We start from the raw sequence: 15,669 nt of genomic DNA, 5'->3' as shown, positions 1-15,669 counted from the left end.
TCAAGCAAAATAATACCAACAGACATGTTTTAAAAGATTTTGACTGTACAAGATATTTATTTGCTTATTATCTGATTTCTGAATAGTGATATAACTACTCAATGGCTCTTGGAAAAATTATAAGGTAATTTCCCATTATTTTAAGATTAGCTTACTTACAGGTGCTGAACTAGTCACATCACAAGTTTTTTATCATATTATGCCCATTTTGAGCTGTTTTAATAAACTGCATCAAGTGATCATTTCTAAACATAAGCTTCTTTTCAAGAAAACAGTTGAGAAATATTCTAAAGTGCCGCCCAAATTTCACTGATTTCTCCAAGGTTTTATGTTCAGCAACATGTAGGTCAGTTTAGGCAGAAAAGAAAAATAAGTGCAATTTTGAGCATAAATTGTGCTTGCATTGTTGATTTTCTGAATGGAACTGTGTATAAAAATGTCTAAATCTTATTTGGAAATGATTGAATAGACTGCAACTTTAACATAATTGGAAGTGGCACAATGCCTGAAACCACAGTAACATTAGATAATCAAACTAGGACCATCTATTAGTTGATTGTATTGAACACTTCTGGACCAATAATCTGTTATCTTTGCAGCGCATTCCCATTTTATCTCCAGGATTCTGTTCAAAGATACAGAATTTATGCCGGGATGTAGCTACACTAACTCCTAAACATCCTTGGGAATTAATGAAGCAGATTGTCTTGTATCAATAGCTCAAGCCTTTGATTAAAAAAAATTACTTTTATGTTGCACTTTTCCTGACCATCAAACATTACATAGCAATTTAAGTTGATGAAGTACTTTTAAAATGTAGTCACTGTTAAATTGTAGAAAATATAGTAGTTAAGATGTCCATAACAAATTTCCATGAAGTGCAATGTGATAATGGCCAAATAATTTACTTTGGTCATGTGGATTAGAGGATAAATATTGGCCAGGGCACCATGGATTGTGCTCCTGTGTTTCTTAAATAAAGTACCATAGGATTTCTTGCAACCACTCAAACAGGTAGATGGAGTTTTGGTTCAGTATTTTGTCTGGAAGGTAGTACGAGCAACAGTGTATTACTCCCTCTGTAGTGTACTTGAACCTAGGCTCTTGTGGCCAAGAATCAAGAATGGTAGCAACTGAGCCATGGCTGACATCTTTGCTGTGAGGGGTTACTTTTAGCACTGGACATTTGATTAAGTTTAAGTCACAGAAAAAAAAGACATCGTGTGAAATTGGCTGTTCATCCAGCAGTTAAATTCAATTTCATCTATGGTTATGCGTTTGCTCACAAGCACTACTGTGCACACTTACTCCAATTTACTGAGAACAGACAATGCTTAGACTATCTAACCAACTCATTTAGATTCTTTCATTGATGAAATTCATGCATACATGCAATTGTCTGTGGGTGTGGTCTGCTCCTGGGGAATCAATATAATCTGGGAATGAATTTTCCCTCTTTTTCTTGGTATGTTCAGTTCAATGTGGGAAAGTGCACGGCAGAATAGATAAAAGTATTTTCTCAGCAGTTTTAATCGTATAATAATACTGTATCATAAAGTGTCAATTTTTATTTTTATATTTATATTTATATTTTCCCTTTAATAAATTGGACAGATACATGTATGAAACATGTGATAAGGGTACAAATTCATGTAAAAATGTTTGGTCTGAGGATACGTTTTAGCTACTAAATGTTATTAGTTTAAAAAATTGTAATTAAGATGCATATTGTATTATTTTAGATTTGCTTTCAGTCTGTCTCCAATACAGTGTAATCCGCAAAGAACTTGAACATTTGTACACTTTTGATACAGTTGTGTCGGTGTTCTTTGAATACATCATACATAAACCCAGTAGTCAAGGTAAGATGTAAATCAGCATCATCTACAGTTTAAAGGCCAGGCAGAAGATTGGGAGCCATCTAATGATTCCCTGTTTTAGTATGCCAATACAAGTGAGCTCAGTTTGATGAATCTGCCTGTAAATCATGCATGGACAGTTGAATTTGGAGCAGTTATTGATGATGAGAAGATGAAAAGAATTTCAATAACACTGTATCTACGTTGCAGCAAGGTCCAGTGCAACTGCAATATATTACATGAAATCAATTAGTTCCATTAGTGCAAAAAGAACCCTTTACTGTTTTTCACTGGACCTGGTTTTATTACTTTCACCCAAACCTAAAATTGCAGGAGGTAAGTAAATCTTCAAAGAATAATGCCAACTACAGGAAAAAGTTTTGGTCATATTTATCAGCAACAAATCAAGGAGGAGAAAGAGTCAGCTTTTAATTTCCTTAAAGCATGATGTGTAAATCAAAAACATTCTTGATTAAAAAGGAATGTTTGAAATGCTCTTCCAATCAGATGCAATACTTCATTAGACAGGTATAATTCTATTTTAAAAAGAGTAAAGGGCAAGTGACGGTTGTCAGTTCTTTCTTTTCACTCAGTAACAGTTAATCTACTAAATCTTTATCATGGAGGCAGGAAGCAGGAGCTGCACCTGATTTTGCCTGGTGAGAAACTGATTAAAAGTTCAGATTTTTCACAGGACTGTGCCACTAATTGATATGAAAGTAAGAATATTTTCAACTTAAAGAGCCAGTGGCAGCAGGAGTGGAAGTGAGTCAGATGAATTAAGGGACTCATTTCTGACGGTCTGAAGGCCTGCTTTCTGTGTCATAGACCTCTATCTCTATTTAGATGTTCCAACTGGCCCAATTAAATATCAGGAGGGAGAGATCTGCTATTTGTACCAAAGCCTTCCCTTTAGAGGGATCCAAATACCTACTTCTTGGGACAAACCTTTGTTTCATTGATGCTGACTTGGATGGAAGACTTGAGGCCATGAAGGAGAGGTTTCTCCTGAGGTTGGCGAGAGGAAAACATGCTTCCAGGCAGGAGGTGCACCTTTCCATTCAGTATAAGCTTCTTCCACCTCCAGTTCATCCTCCATTCTCGGCTCCTATTTTTGCTCTTTTTCGTTATCCTGTCTGTCTGTGGCCTCATTGCCCCCAAGGTCTACGTCATTCCAAAGGGCTATGCTATGGAGCATGCAGCAGGAGGGTACAGTAGGGCATTACCTGGCTGGGCAAGGAACTGGAGTTGCATCATCAGATGTTAGATGGGCATGCTCCAGGGATGTCCTTTTGACCAGATGTATTGAATGTATCACCTATGAACCACTGCCTGGAAGTCTGGTAAACAAGTCAGTAATTATCCCTTTAAAGGATCTTCCTTGAACTTAGGTTTGATGTGCACTGTTAAGATTGGTTTGTGGTACTGTGGTAGCCTAGGCTAGTGCAGAATAAAGGAGCCATGGCAGATACTAGTATATTGAGTGAACGAGGAGGGAAAGATCTTGTTATGGTTGCAGGTTATTTTTCCCATTGAAGAAATGAAAATTCTTCCTGCTGATGATCTCACTGGACAGCCACTCAGTACCTTAGTGGCCACACAAATTTTATCATTGAGGCCCGAACCTGGGTAAATTAAGTGAGCAAAATGAGGCAAAATCTAGAGCCCCATGCCCTGCTTTCTTCAAAACATGGCACCTTGGAGTTAATGACTGAAAGAAGATTGCTACTGATTTACTCGAATGGTGACAATTTGTCCATCAAGCTGTATTATGCTTTGAGCCATAATGTCTTTATGATGAAACAAAGTACCTGCAGAAAAGAAAAAGGAAGCAGATCTTGCCTTCCACATGCCACGACATCTGCACTTACATTCTGCCCCTTGTGCCCAAAGACCTCTGGGTTAAGAATTGGCCTGTTAAATCACATGATGACCACAGAAACCTGAGGCACCGAGAAGTAGTCATCCTTGACTTGAGTGGCAGCCAACAAGTTTTGTTTGAAATTCTTTGCTGTTATATATCTGCAGGTTATCATTAGCCAGAAACTCATCTGCGCTCACCACATAAATACAAGAGTAGGTCAGAGACCAGGAATACTGTGGTGAGTAATTCACCTCCTCACTCCTGAAAGTCTATCTACCATAGAAAAGGCACAAGTCGGGAGGTTAAATGATTCTCCCCATCTGCCTTGATGGATGCAACTCCAACAACACTCAAGAGGCTTGTAACCACCCAGGCATAGTAGCTCACTTGACTGGCACTGCATTCACAAGCATACAATCTCTCCACCACCAACACTCAGGTGCTGCAGTGTATACTATTTACAAGATGCATCACAGAAATTCACCAAAGATCCTTAGACAGCACCTTCCAAATTCACAACAACTATTTCCATCTAGAAGGACAAAGGCAGCAAATACCTAGGAACACTACCACAAGCAAGCTCCCCTCCAAATTGCTCACCATCCTGACTTGGAAACATGTAGCCATTCCTTCACTTTTGCTAGGGCACAATCCAGAATTCCCTCCCAAAGGGCATGTTGGATCAACTTACAACACATAGACCAGAGCAGTTCAAGAAGGCAGCTCACCACCACTTTCACAAAGGCAACTAGGGAATGGTAATAAATGCTAGCCACCCAGTGATGCCCATGAGTGAATTAAAAAATATATTACAAAGCAGATATGCCTGAGTTGTTTTTGGCAGGATGAGTCTAAAATATCTACATTAAAATTGAGTTCTCAATGAAGTAATGCAGATAGGTTTACATTATTTTCAGTATGCTTTCTGGTCTCTTTGCTTATGCATTGTCAACATTAGGGCTGTAATTTAGGTACAACAACACTTAATTGGCTCTAAAGAACTTTGGTAGTCTAAGGTAATGAAAGGCACTATATAAGGGTAATTTTTTTTTTATAAAAAGTCTCTTGTGTACTATCACACCCCAACTAGCCTCTCTAGCCAATGAGTCAAAACATAAAGTAATAGATGATTTGACCTGAATTTCTACACTTTCTAAGATAAGAAGTGGCCTTGTCCTGTTACTAGCTAGGGAATTAATTTTAATGCAATTGTTAGCTGGCCCCTTTTCATGCACTATGAAGTTGGGTCATTGGTTATATTTTATTTTGGTGCTTGTTTAAGTTGCATTTCCACATTGGAATCTGTATTAAATAATCTTAAATATGTCAAGAAAAAGTAGATCTAACAAACAGTGGAGGAGAAAGTTCAGAACAAAAATGCTGAACAAGCTTTCAGTAAAAATAATATTATTAAATGTAATTTCTTCTCAATTCTGACCAAAAGTGATTGAAAAATCATGATACATGTTCATAAAAATAAGTTACACAGATGCTGGTCAAAACCATAGAGTCATAGAAATCTACAACACAGAAAATGTCCTTTGACCCATCAAGTCTGCACTAGTTAAAAAAAAACACACCTCCAAACCATTCTAATCCATTTCCTTGTGCTTGGACCATCACCTTAATATTACAAGTGAACATCTATATAGATTTATTAAATATTATGAGCCTCTTATCACCCTTACAGGCAGTGAGTTCCAGGTTCTCACTTTGGAATGAAAGATTTCTTTACATCCCCTCTAAACCTTTTGCTGTTTACTTTAAATCTAAGTCCTGGTCATTGATTCCTCCAAGAAAATATGTTTGTCTACATTATTTATGCCCCTCACAATTTTACACATCTCAATCAAGACCTCACCCACTCCCACCTCAGTATCTTCTGCTCCAAGGAAGACAACCCAATCTGTCCTGGTAAATCTCCTCTGCACAACCTCCAGTGCTATCACATCCCTGCTGGCCTAACCAAAGTTTTTATACATTTCCAGCACAATCACCCTATTCTTAAACCCTATGCTTTGGGTAATAAGGTTAAGTATCCCATATGCCTCCTTAATCATTATATACCTGTGCTGCTACCTTATCAGACCAGTGGGCATGCACACCAAGGTCCCTCTGATCCTGATTCTTCCCAGGATTCAACCTTTCATCATCTACTCCATTGCCTTGTTTATCCTTCCCTTGCATTGATCCAGATTGAATTCCATTTACTGATGATTGGCCTACTTACTCAGCCCTTCCTCATCCTCCTCTAATCTAAGGCTATCCTCTTCACTATTTATCACCCCACCAATTTCACATCATTTGTGAACTTCCAAATCACACCTCATACATTCAAGTCCAAATTATTTAAGTACACCACAAACAGCAAGCACCCCAAAACTGAACCTTGTTGAACTCCACTAGGCACACGCACCCAGTCACTAAAAAGAACATCCCTCAATAATCACCACCTGCTTCCTGTCACTCAGCCAATTAGGAATCTAATTAGCCCAATTTCCTTTGATTCCACAGGCTCTCACATGGGATCGTCTCTAAAGCCTTGCTGACATCCGCGCAGACTACATCAAATACATTGTCATCATCAACACACCTGGTGCTTCTTTAATCAAGTTGGTCAGATATGATCTCCCCTTAACAAAACAATGCTGACTGTTTTTAACAAATCCTGCCTCTGCAAATGCAGATTAATTCATTTCCTCAGAATTGCTGCCAATAGTTTCCGCACCAACAGGCTGAGACTGACTGGCCGGTAGCTTCCCAGTTTACCCCTTGCTCCCTTATTGAGTAATCATACCATATTCGCTGTCCTCTAGTTCTTTGGAATCTCCCCCGTGACCAGGGAGAAATTAAAAATTATTACCAACCCCATTATTTCCTTCCTTACCTCATTCAATTTGGGATATAATTCATAAGGCCCTGGATGTTTATCTGCTTTTAAGCCAGGCAGATTGCTCAGAGCTTCAACACTCTTAAATAAAGTAATATTAAGTATATCACAGCTCTATTCTTGATTTTTATATAAAATCCCAACAGGGTGGAAACAGGCTATGTGGCCCAACAAGCCCACACAACTCTCCCACCTAGACCCAGCCTCCTACCATAACCCTGTACCTTGCATTTCCCATTGGCTAATACACCTGGCCTACAGGTCCCTGGACACATTGGACGATTTTTAATGGCCAAACCACCTAAACTGCACATCTTTGGACTGTGGGAGGAAACCAGAGCACCCCAAGGAAACCCACGCAGATATGGGGAGAATGTGCAAACTCCAGACAGACAGTCGCCCGAGGCTGGAATTGAACCCAGTGCCCTGGCACTTTGAGGCAGCAATGCCAACCACTGAGCCACTGTGCCATCCCATTTCTATTCCCATATTGTCCCTCTCATTAGTGAACACTGACACAAAATATTCACTTAGAACTCTACCTACGTCCTCCAGCTCCATGCACAAAATACACATACATTCCAATTTTTGAACAAAATGTAAAATGCAAATTTTTCAATGGATTGAATTATTATGGAATTAAAGTATTTTCTTTTCTGATGAGGAGGTGAATTCGTATAGGAAAGAGACTTCTCCAGTCAAATGGATATCCATGCATCTTTCATATGTTTTTCTATAAATCATTATAATTCCTTGACTATAAAGTTGCCAAATTAATTTAAAATAACTACATCTGACTATAGTCCTCCTTTGACAATTTACACCCACATTAGTTTGTTCATTGGGAATTTTATGCAAGATGTCACAGAGTCATAGAGACGTACAGCACTGACACAGACCCTTCAGTCCAACTCATCCATGCTGACCAGATATCCTAAATTAAACTAGTGCCATTTGCCAGCATTTGGCCTATATCCCACTGAACCTTTCCTATTCATACACCCCTCCAGACACTTTCTGAATGTTGTAATTGTATCAGCCTCTACCACTTCCTTTACATATCTCATTGCATACATGCACCAACCTCTGTGTGAAACAGCTGTCCCTTAGGTCCCTTTCAAATCTTTTTCCTATAAGCTTATGCCCTCTAGTTTTGGATTCCCCCACCCCAGAGAAAAGACCTTGGCTGTTTATCCCATCCTTACCCCTCAGGATTTTATAAACCTCTCAGTCCTCAGCCACTGACGCCCTAGGGAAAATAGCCGCAACTTATTCAGCCTCTCCCTATAGCTCAAACTCTCCAACCGTGGCAACCACCTTGTAAATCTTTTCTGAATCCTTTCAAGTTTCACAATGTCCTTCCTATAGCAGGGAGAACAGAGCTGCACATAGCATTCCAAAAGTGGCCTAACCAATGTCCCGTACAGCCACAACATGACCTCCCAACTCCTGCACTCAATGCACTGATTAATGAAGGCTGGTAATTGAATACTTTACCAATTACAAATTTTCCAGTGCTTTTCTGCAAAGGACCAAGTGACTGTGATGATCACAGTGACATGAACTCATCAAGTTTAAACTTGACAGTATGGGTGGGCCATGTTACTTAGCTGGTTTCAAAAGTGAGCCACTAATTTCCATACTGCAAACTTGTATTTGATTGACATGAAATAAAACAAACATGCTAAGATATCCTGAAAAGATGTTAATAAAAAAAACTGTGGAGAATGAGATCACCTATTGCAGTGAAAGAAAGGCCTCATCTAACCAATAGTGATGGAATCTCAGTGAGGGTTAAGGTTATTACCATTAGCTATGACTGATTTAATATCTTGTTAGCTATTTTTATAACTTTGGGGGCTGTCTATTAAATCCTTTTCAATTAATTTACGGTGAAAATTCTGTTCACTCTGAACTCTGCTCTTTCAAAACTGTGGAATGGAGTTGTAACTCTATGTGTTGCAATTGTTTGGATTTACACAGAGCCCTACCGTGTTTTCAGCTGAGCCAGGCCCTGGCTGTGATTAAGGGAATTGCAGGTCAGAGCTGGGGAGGATTTCATTTGCGGCTTCAACTGCTTGTTGACATATCTTTACTGCTTGAACATAATGTTTATGGCCTCTGTAAATATGAAATATTGCAGACCCTGAACTCTGTAGCACTCCATTAATGTCATGCTCACAAAATTGCACGGGTCTTTGGGGAAGGGGGATGCATAATGTGGATGTGAAAGCCCTGCAGCATTATTAAAACAGCAGACAGCTTTTTGCATGTGACTAGTATCTAAATCTGAGGTTGGAGACCTGATATTCAGATTGTGAGACTGTAAATAGATCATTGACACTCTCAGAGCACAGACATTGGAGGTCACAAATGAGGTTTAAAATAAACAACAATAAGTTGGTAATTGGCTGTATTACAGGAGGAGCCAATATCTCTTCCTTGGTAAATGAAATATAACAATTAAACATAAATATTAAATAATTTGTGAATATTTGATGTTGAGTGTCCTTCACAAAAAAAACTTGATTGTTCTATTAAACATAACATATTTCCAATAGAGGCCACTGATCAATAACTAGGATCAAAGACAAAAGCTTTCTATTAATTTTTGTTTCCAAAGTGTAAGGGTGATGAGACAGAACAGGCAAGTTTGTGTTCCCTTTGCCCACTGGAAATCATTGCTGGAATTGTATAGTCATGAATGTTAGTGGAGTACAGTGTCGGACTCCATTGTTATGCTTCTACAGTCAAATAGCTTACTAGTTTGTTTAGATTTACAATGGGAAATAATTATTTGAATAAGATAATGACCACGCAAATCAGCCTTCCATCTATTGATTCTGTCTATTCTTGCCACTGACTCAGGAAAGCAGTCAACATAATCAAACACCCTTCCCAACCCAGTTATACTCTATCCCACCCTCTTTCATTGGGCAGAAGATTCAAAAATTTAGAAAACATGTACCAACAAATTCAAGAACAGTTTCTTCCCTGCTCTATTCAGACTCGTACATGAACCTCTCATATATTAGAGTTGATCTTTCTCTGCAAATTCTCTGCAGCTGTGTCATTATATTCTCAATTCTGCTCCATTACGCTGATGTATGATTTGCCCGGATAGCATGCAAAACAATACTTTTCACTGTATCTCAATGTGTGCCAATAATAAATCAAATCAAATCAAATCAGATAACAAAAAGGTATCTGGACCCTGAACCTGTATGTTTGTGGGGAGTTCAATAGTTCAGTAATGGAGAGGAAGAGATTGACAACAAAAATTGTCAGCATATTATTCAACATGAGCAGTGAACACCTGAACCAAATTCCCAAATGGAAGTAACTTCAACCTTATACTTACACTGCTCCTACTTCAACCTAACACCTAAAAGTTTCCTTTTGTGGGTTAGGTTTGCATTATAATACATTTGAAAGAATGATTACCACTAACAATACAGTCAACCACTCAAATCTAATTTTGGCAAAGTAGATTATTTCAATGTTAAAACTTCAATTTTAAATTATTTTAGTGGATACCATGAATATGATGAGAAAATAACTTAGCTGTTTATGAAAGAGGAATATTTAGCAGAGAAGGGAGGGAAGGCATGTGAAAGGAGAGATCAATAAAATGGCCCTATGCAATCTTTACAGATGCTAGACTGACATGTGATGGTTGTAGTAGCTTCAGGAAGCGGTACTGAAATCCTTGAGTTCTTCACGTTAGGAGAAGGCCTGGTAGCAACCTTCCCTCACTCCAGTCCACCACCCTAAACATTCCCCTGCTGAAAGAGCCCATGAATTAATAGCTGAAGTAGGCATTTTGGACCCTCAGACTTCCTCCAGCATGCGAGAAGATCATGGCTGATCTGAATGTGGCCTGAACACTGGTTTCCTGTCTATGTCTACACCTTTTGATTCTTTTGACAATTAAGAAACGTTTTTCTAAGGGCCTTAAAAACATCTTCGACGACACTGCCTCCTCTGCTCTCTTGGTAACAATCCAATGATAAGCAAAAGATCTTACATTTGGGGTGCTCCTGAATATCTCTCTGGGCTGCAACACTAGTGGGAAGAGATAATGGGAACTACAGATGCTAGAGAATCCAAGATAACAAAGTGTGAAGCTGGATGAACACAGCAGGCCAAGCAGCATCTTAGGAGCACAAAAGCTGACATTTTGGGCCTAGCCACTTCATCAGAAAAGGGGGATGGGGAGAAGGTTTTTTTCCATTTTTCATTTTTCCATCCCCACCCTTGTCTGCCTTCCGGAGAGATGACTCTCTCCATGACTCCCTTGTCTGCTCCACGCTCCCCTCCAAACCCACCACACCCGGCACCTTCCCCTGCAACGGCAGGAAGTGCTACACTTGCCCCCACACCTCCTCCCTCATCCCATCCCAGGCCTCAAGATGACTTTCCATATCAAACAGATGTTCACCTGCACATCAGCCTACTGTATCCACTGTACCCGTTGTGGCTTCCTCTACATTGGGGAAACCAAACGGAGGCTTGGGGACCGCTTTGTAGAACACCTCCGCTCGGTTCACAATAAACAACTGCACCTCCCAGTTGCGAACCATTTTAACTCCCCCTCCCATTCCTTAGATGATATGTCCATCCTGGGCCTCCTGCGGTGCCACAATGATGCCACCCGAAGGTTGCAGGAACAGCAACTCATATTCCGCTTGGGAACCCTGCAGCCCAATGGTATCAATGTGGACTTCACAATCTTCAAAATCTCCCCTTCCCCCACTGCATCCCAAAACCAGCCCAGCTCGTCCCTGCCTCCCTAACCTGTTCTGCCTCTCACCTATCTCCTTCTCCCACCTCAAGCCACACCTGCATTTCCCATCTACTAACCTCATCCCGCCTCCTTGACCTGTCTGTCCTCCCCGGACTGACCTATCCCCTCCCTACCTCCCCACCTATACTTCTCCTCTATCCATCTTAGGTCTGCCTCCCCCTCTCTCCCTATTTATTTCAGAACCCTCTCCCCATCCCCCTCTCTGATGAAGGGTCTAGGCCCGAAATGTCAGCTTTTGTGCTCTTAAGATGCTGCTTGGCCTGCTGTGTTCATCCAGCTCCACACTTTGTTAACACTAGTGGGAATATTTGCTTCCATACCTGAGTTCCATCTTGACAACATAAGCCAGACAAGGAGTCTGCTGTGCATAATGAATCCACTTGGGGTCAGTGAAGGGGTCTGTAGTTGGGATAGTTTTGGAAAAGTTATCAGAAGTCCCCGATCTACTGGGATTCCATACAAAGAGGAGGAATATCCTGCCAAATACCATGTGCACTCAAATTGAATCGTCTTTGATTTGGGATCATAGTCTTGATTTAAAAGAAAACTCTACTGCATTCAACCTCTTGATTATGAGATCCAGAGAAAAAACTCTTCTCTCGCAATCTGAAACAAGCAAAAGGGACCACTTTATAGCTTTTATAGCTATACAACATATATGACTGGTTCAGTTTAGCTGGATCAATGATGACAAAGAACATTTAGTTTAGTGATTGTAATGTGAATGGGCTTCAAGGAGAGAAGATGAGATTCTCTCTTAGTAGAGGTGATCATTGCCTAGCACATGTGTGGTGCCCATGTCACTTGTCATTTATTAGCCAAAGTCTGAGTGTTGTTCAGTTTTGTTGAATGAGAACACAGATCTCAAGTATCACAGTGGTTGCAAATAGAAGTGAACACTGTGTAATCATTCATAAACTTACCCCATTTTTGAACTAATGGTCATGGGAAGGCCATTAATGAAGCAGCTAAACATGGTCAGGCTCTGTGAGCACCAACACTAATGTGCTGCGACTGAGTGATTGCCTCCAACAATAAAATTCATCTGTCTTTGTGCTAGTGCTAACTAGTGATGACTCCAGCCAGTTGAGAATTTTCCACCTAATTTCTATAGATTTCAATTTTATTTGGGCTGCATTAATCCCTAGTGTATTAAGAATCAATGTTGCAATCTGAATCAGTCTGATGTATGCCAGATCAATAGGGCTGGATTCACCAGTTGGGTTTATTTAGTAATGATAAACAGTTGTAATTATGAGATTTATTTGGAACTAGCTAAAATGTCAGTAGATTTATGAAATTCAGATTCATTACTTGCAGATAGAAAGTGAACACCCAGGTTACGTCTACTGTAACCACTACATTCACCACATTTCAGCCTAATCCTATCCTAACAGGTTCACAAATATTCTCCAAGAATATCTACTCACTATTGCGTATTCTCAATCCTAGATCTTGAAACAAATTGTTATGTCTCCACTACAATTTATAACTTCTCACAGATCAAAAATTGAGTTCTGCAATCTTTGTGGTCTTTACGGCTCAGTACCACAGAACTGAGTTATCAAAACTGTTAGCCTGTCGTTGAAAACTTTTTAAACAGATAATTTATTACAATAATCTTTGCTTTCATTTTTCTAATCCTTTTTATTTCTTCTCCTTCCACTACCCCATATTTGAACCCATGTTTGATAAATCAGTATAGTCCAAAATACGTTCAAAATTGCTATTTCAATGAGTGACGTTTAGTGTTCTGGGGAAGGTTTAAAATTATTTCTTTTTAAATGGTGTGTCCATACCTTTTCTAATTTCTCTCAGCAGCCGCATTGTTCATTTAGCTACAAATGGAGACCTGAATACAATGCAAAATACTGCAGACACTGGAAATTAAAATGAAAATCAAATTCTGAAAATATTCTGTATGTTTGGCAGCATCTGCGGAGAGATAAACAGAGTTGATATTTCAGTTTAATGCCTTCTTGATTAAAACAGTCAAGTAATTTCCAGTTGGCTCCTCTAAATTGTCTTTCTATTGTAAGGCCATGAGAAATAGGAACAGGAATAAGCCATTCAGCCCTTCAAAACTTCTTCAATAGGATCATTGCTGATCAACATACCTCACGTCCACTTTCCTGCCATTTCCCCGTAACCCTCAATTCCCCTACTCATCAAGAATCTATCTCAGCCTTAAACATACACAATGACTCTACCCCCATTGCTCTCTGTGGTGAGGAGTTCCAAAGACTTTCAACCCTCAAGAAATTCCTCCTCATCTCATTTGTAATCTGGTGCCCCGTTATTCCAATGCCCCCAATCCTGGATTCTCCAATGAGGGGAAATATCCTCTCAGTATTTACACTGTTAAGCTCCTTAAGAATCCTGTATGTTTCAATGAGATCACCTCTTATCCTTCTAAACTGTGGTCAATTGAGTCCCAAACAGATGGGTCAGTTTTTGTCCAGAGTGTGCAGGAGGGCTTCCTGACACAGTATGTAGACAGGCCAACAAGGGGCGAAGCCACATTAGATTTGGTACTGGGTAATGAACCCGGCCAGGTGTTAGATTTGGAAGTAGGTGAGCACTTTGGTGACAGCGATCACAATTCTGTTATGTTTACTTTAGTGATGGAAAGAGATAGGTGTATACCACGGGGCAAGAGTTATAGCTGGGGGAAAGGCAATTACGATGAGATTCGGCAAGATGGAATAGTGTAGATTAGATGGGCTTGAGATCGGTATGACAGGTCGGCACAACATCGAGGGCCGAAGGGCCTGTACTGTGCTGTAATGTTCTATGTTCTATGTTCTAAACTGTGTAACCTTTACTCATTAGACAATCATGCCATATGAAGTGTCATCTTAGTGAACCTCCTCTCAAGTGCCTCCAATGAAAGGATATCATTCCTTAGAAATGGGGACCAAAACTGCTGTCAGTACTCCACATGTGGTCTCACTAGCACCTTGTACAGTTACAGTAGGACTTCTTTACTCTTATACTCCAACCCCCTTGAAATATGGGCCAACATTCCACTAGTCTTTCTGAAGGCTGCACCTGTGTGCTACCTTCCTGTGTTTCATGCACAAGTACTCCCAAGTCCTTTTGTGGTGTTGCTTTGTGCAGTTTGTCTCCATTTAAATAATATCCTGTTGTGTTGTTCTCTATTCCAAAATGAACAACCTTATATTTTCTCACATAATACTTCATTTGCCAATTTTTTTGCCCACTTACTTAACCCTGTAAACTGTTTGTATCCCTCTCACAACCTGCTTTTCCATCTATTTTTATGCTGTCTGCAAATTTGGCTGCATTGTATTTGCTTTCTTCTTCCAAGTCATTAATATATATATATATAGTAAGTAGTTCCAGTTCCAGCACTGATCCCTGTGGAATCCCACTGGTCATGGGTTGCACAACCTGAAAAAACACGCCTTCTCTCCCTTGTCCATTTCCTGAACATAAGCCAGTTCTCTATCCATGCCAATATACTGCCTCTAATACACCATGGGCTCTGCTCTTCTGACTTAACCTTTTTGTGAGGTACCTTGTGAAGTTCGTCCTTGTGTTAAACAGGAATAAAATTCTTCTTTTAAAAAAAGGAGTTTTCTGTTATTTATTTGGCTAGGGCTGAATAAGCTTTTATTAATGCAATCAAAATAATGAAGCCAGATGTCATAACAGACAGGGAAGTGGAACTAAATGGGTATACGTGATACTAAATACAGATCCAGAAAATAAATAAAAATGTTTTATGTGGTAGTCTTAGAGTTATATTAAATATATTTATTTATTTAACTCCATAAACTGCAAAGAAAACAGCATCTTTACCTTTCTTATGATATTTCAGATCTATTTTCATTCTAACACCCTAACTACATACAAGACATTACAACACTTTCACAAAGGGATGACATTTATTTTGGTGATGTGAAACACCAACATATGAAATATTTCTGAATGAGGACCAACCGAAGAATATGTGGGATAGTGCACATAATAATTATGGAATTTTGCCTGCTGTTAAATTCCTGAATTTTTGAGACAGTGAGGATAATTTTTCCTTTTGTTTCTAGTAGCTGAATTTTCACCATGTTAAAAACAGGAGAAATCCTCTTGTTGTTGTTAAATATGAATTTATTTCAAAGGCGCTTCAACTATAGTGTTGGGAGGTGAAGTTTTAAATTCTGACTAATTAAAAACATGGACTTACATCAACCTGCCCAGCTATTTTGTAATATGACTGCAAGATGAA

The 15,669-nt window shown here is 39.4% G+C and overlaps 1 protein-coding gene across 1 annotated transcript in view; it reads left to right on the top strand.

Moving 5' to 3' along the window:
• The window catches only part of ntrk2a (neurotrophic tyrosine kinase, receptor, type 2a), a 252,771-nt gene that overhangs the window by 127,873 nt on the left and 109,229 nt on the right, over positions 1 to 15,669 (top strand). The gene's annotated exons all lie outside the window — the stretch shown is intronic.

This window comes from Stegostoma tigrinum, chromosome 3 (genome assembly GCF_030684315.1).
Source record: "Stegostoma tigrinum isolate sSteTig4 chromosome 3, sSteTig4.hap1, whole genome shotgun sequence".
NCBI classification, from domain to species: Eukaryota; Metazoa; Chordata; class Chondrichthyes; order Orectolobiformes; family Stegostomatidae; genus Stegostoma; species Stegostoma tigrinum.
Note: the sequence above shows the minus strand (reverse complement) of the source record. Positions and strands in the feature narration are given on the sequence as shown.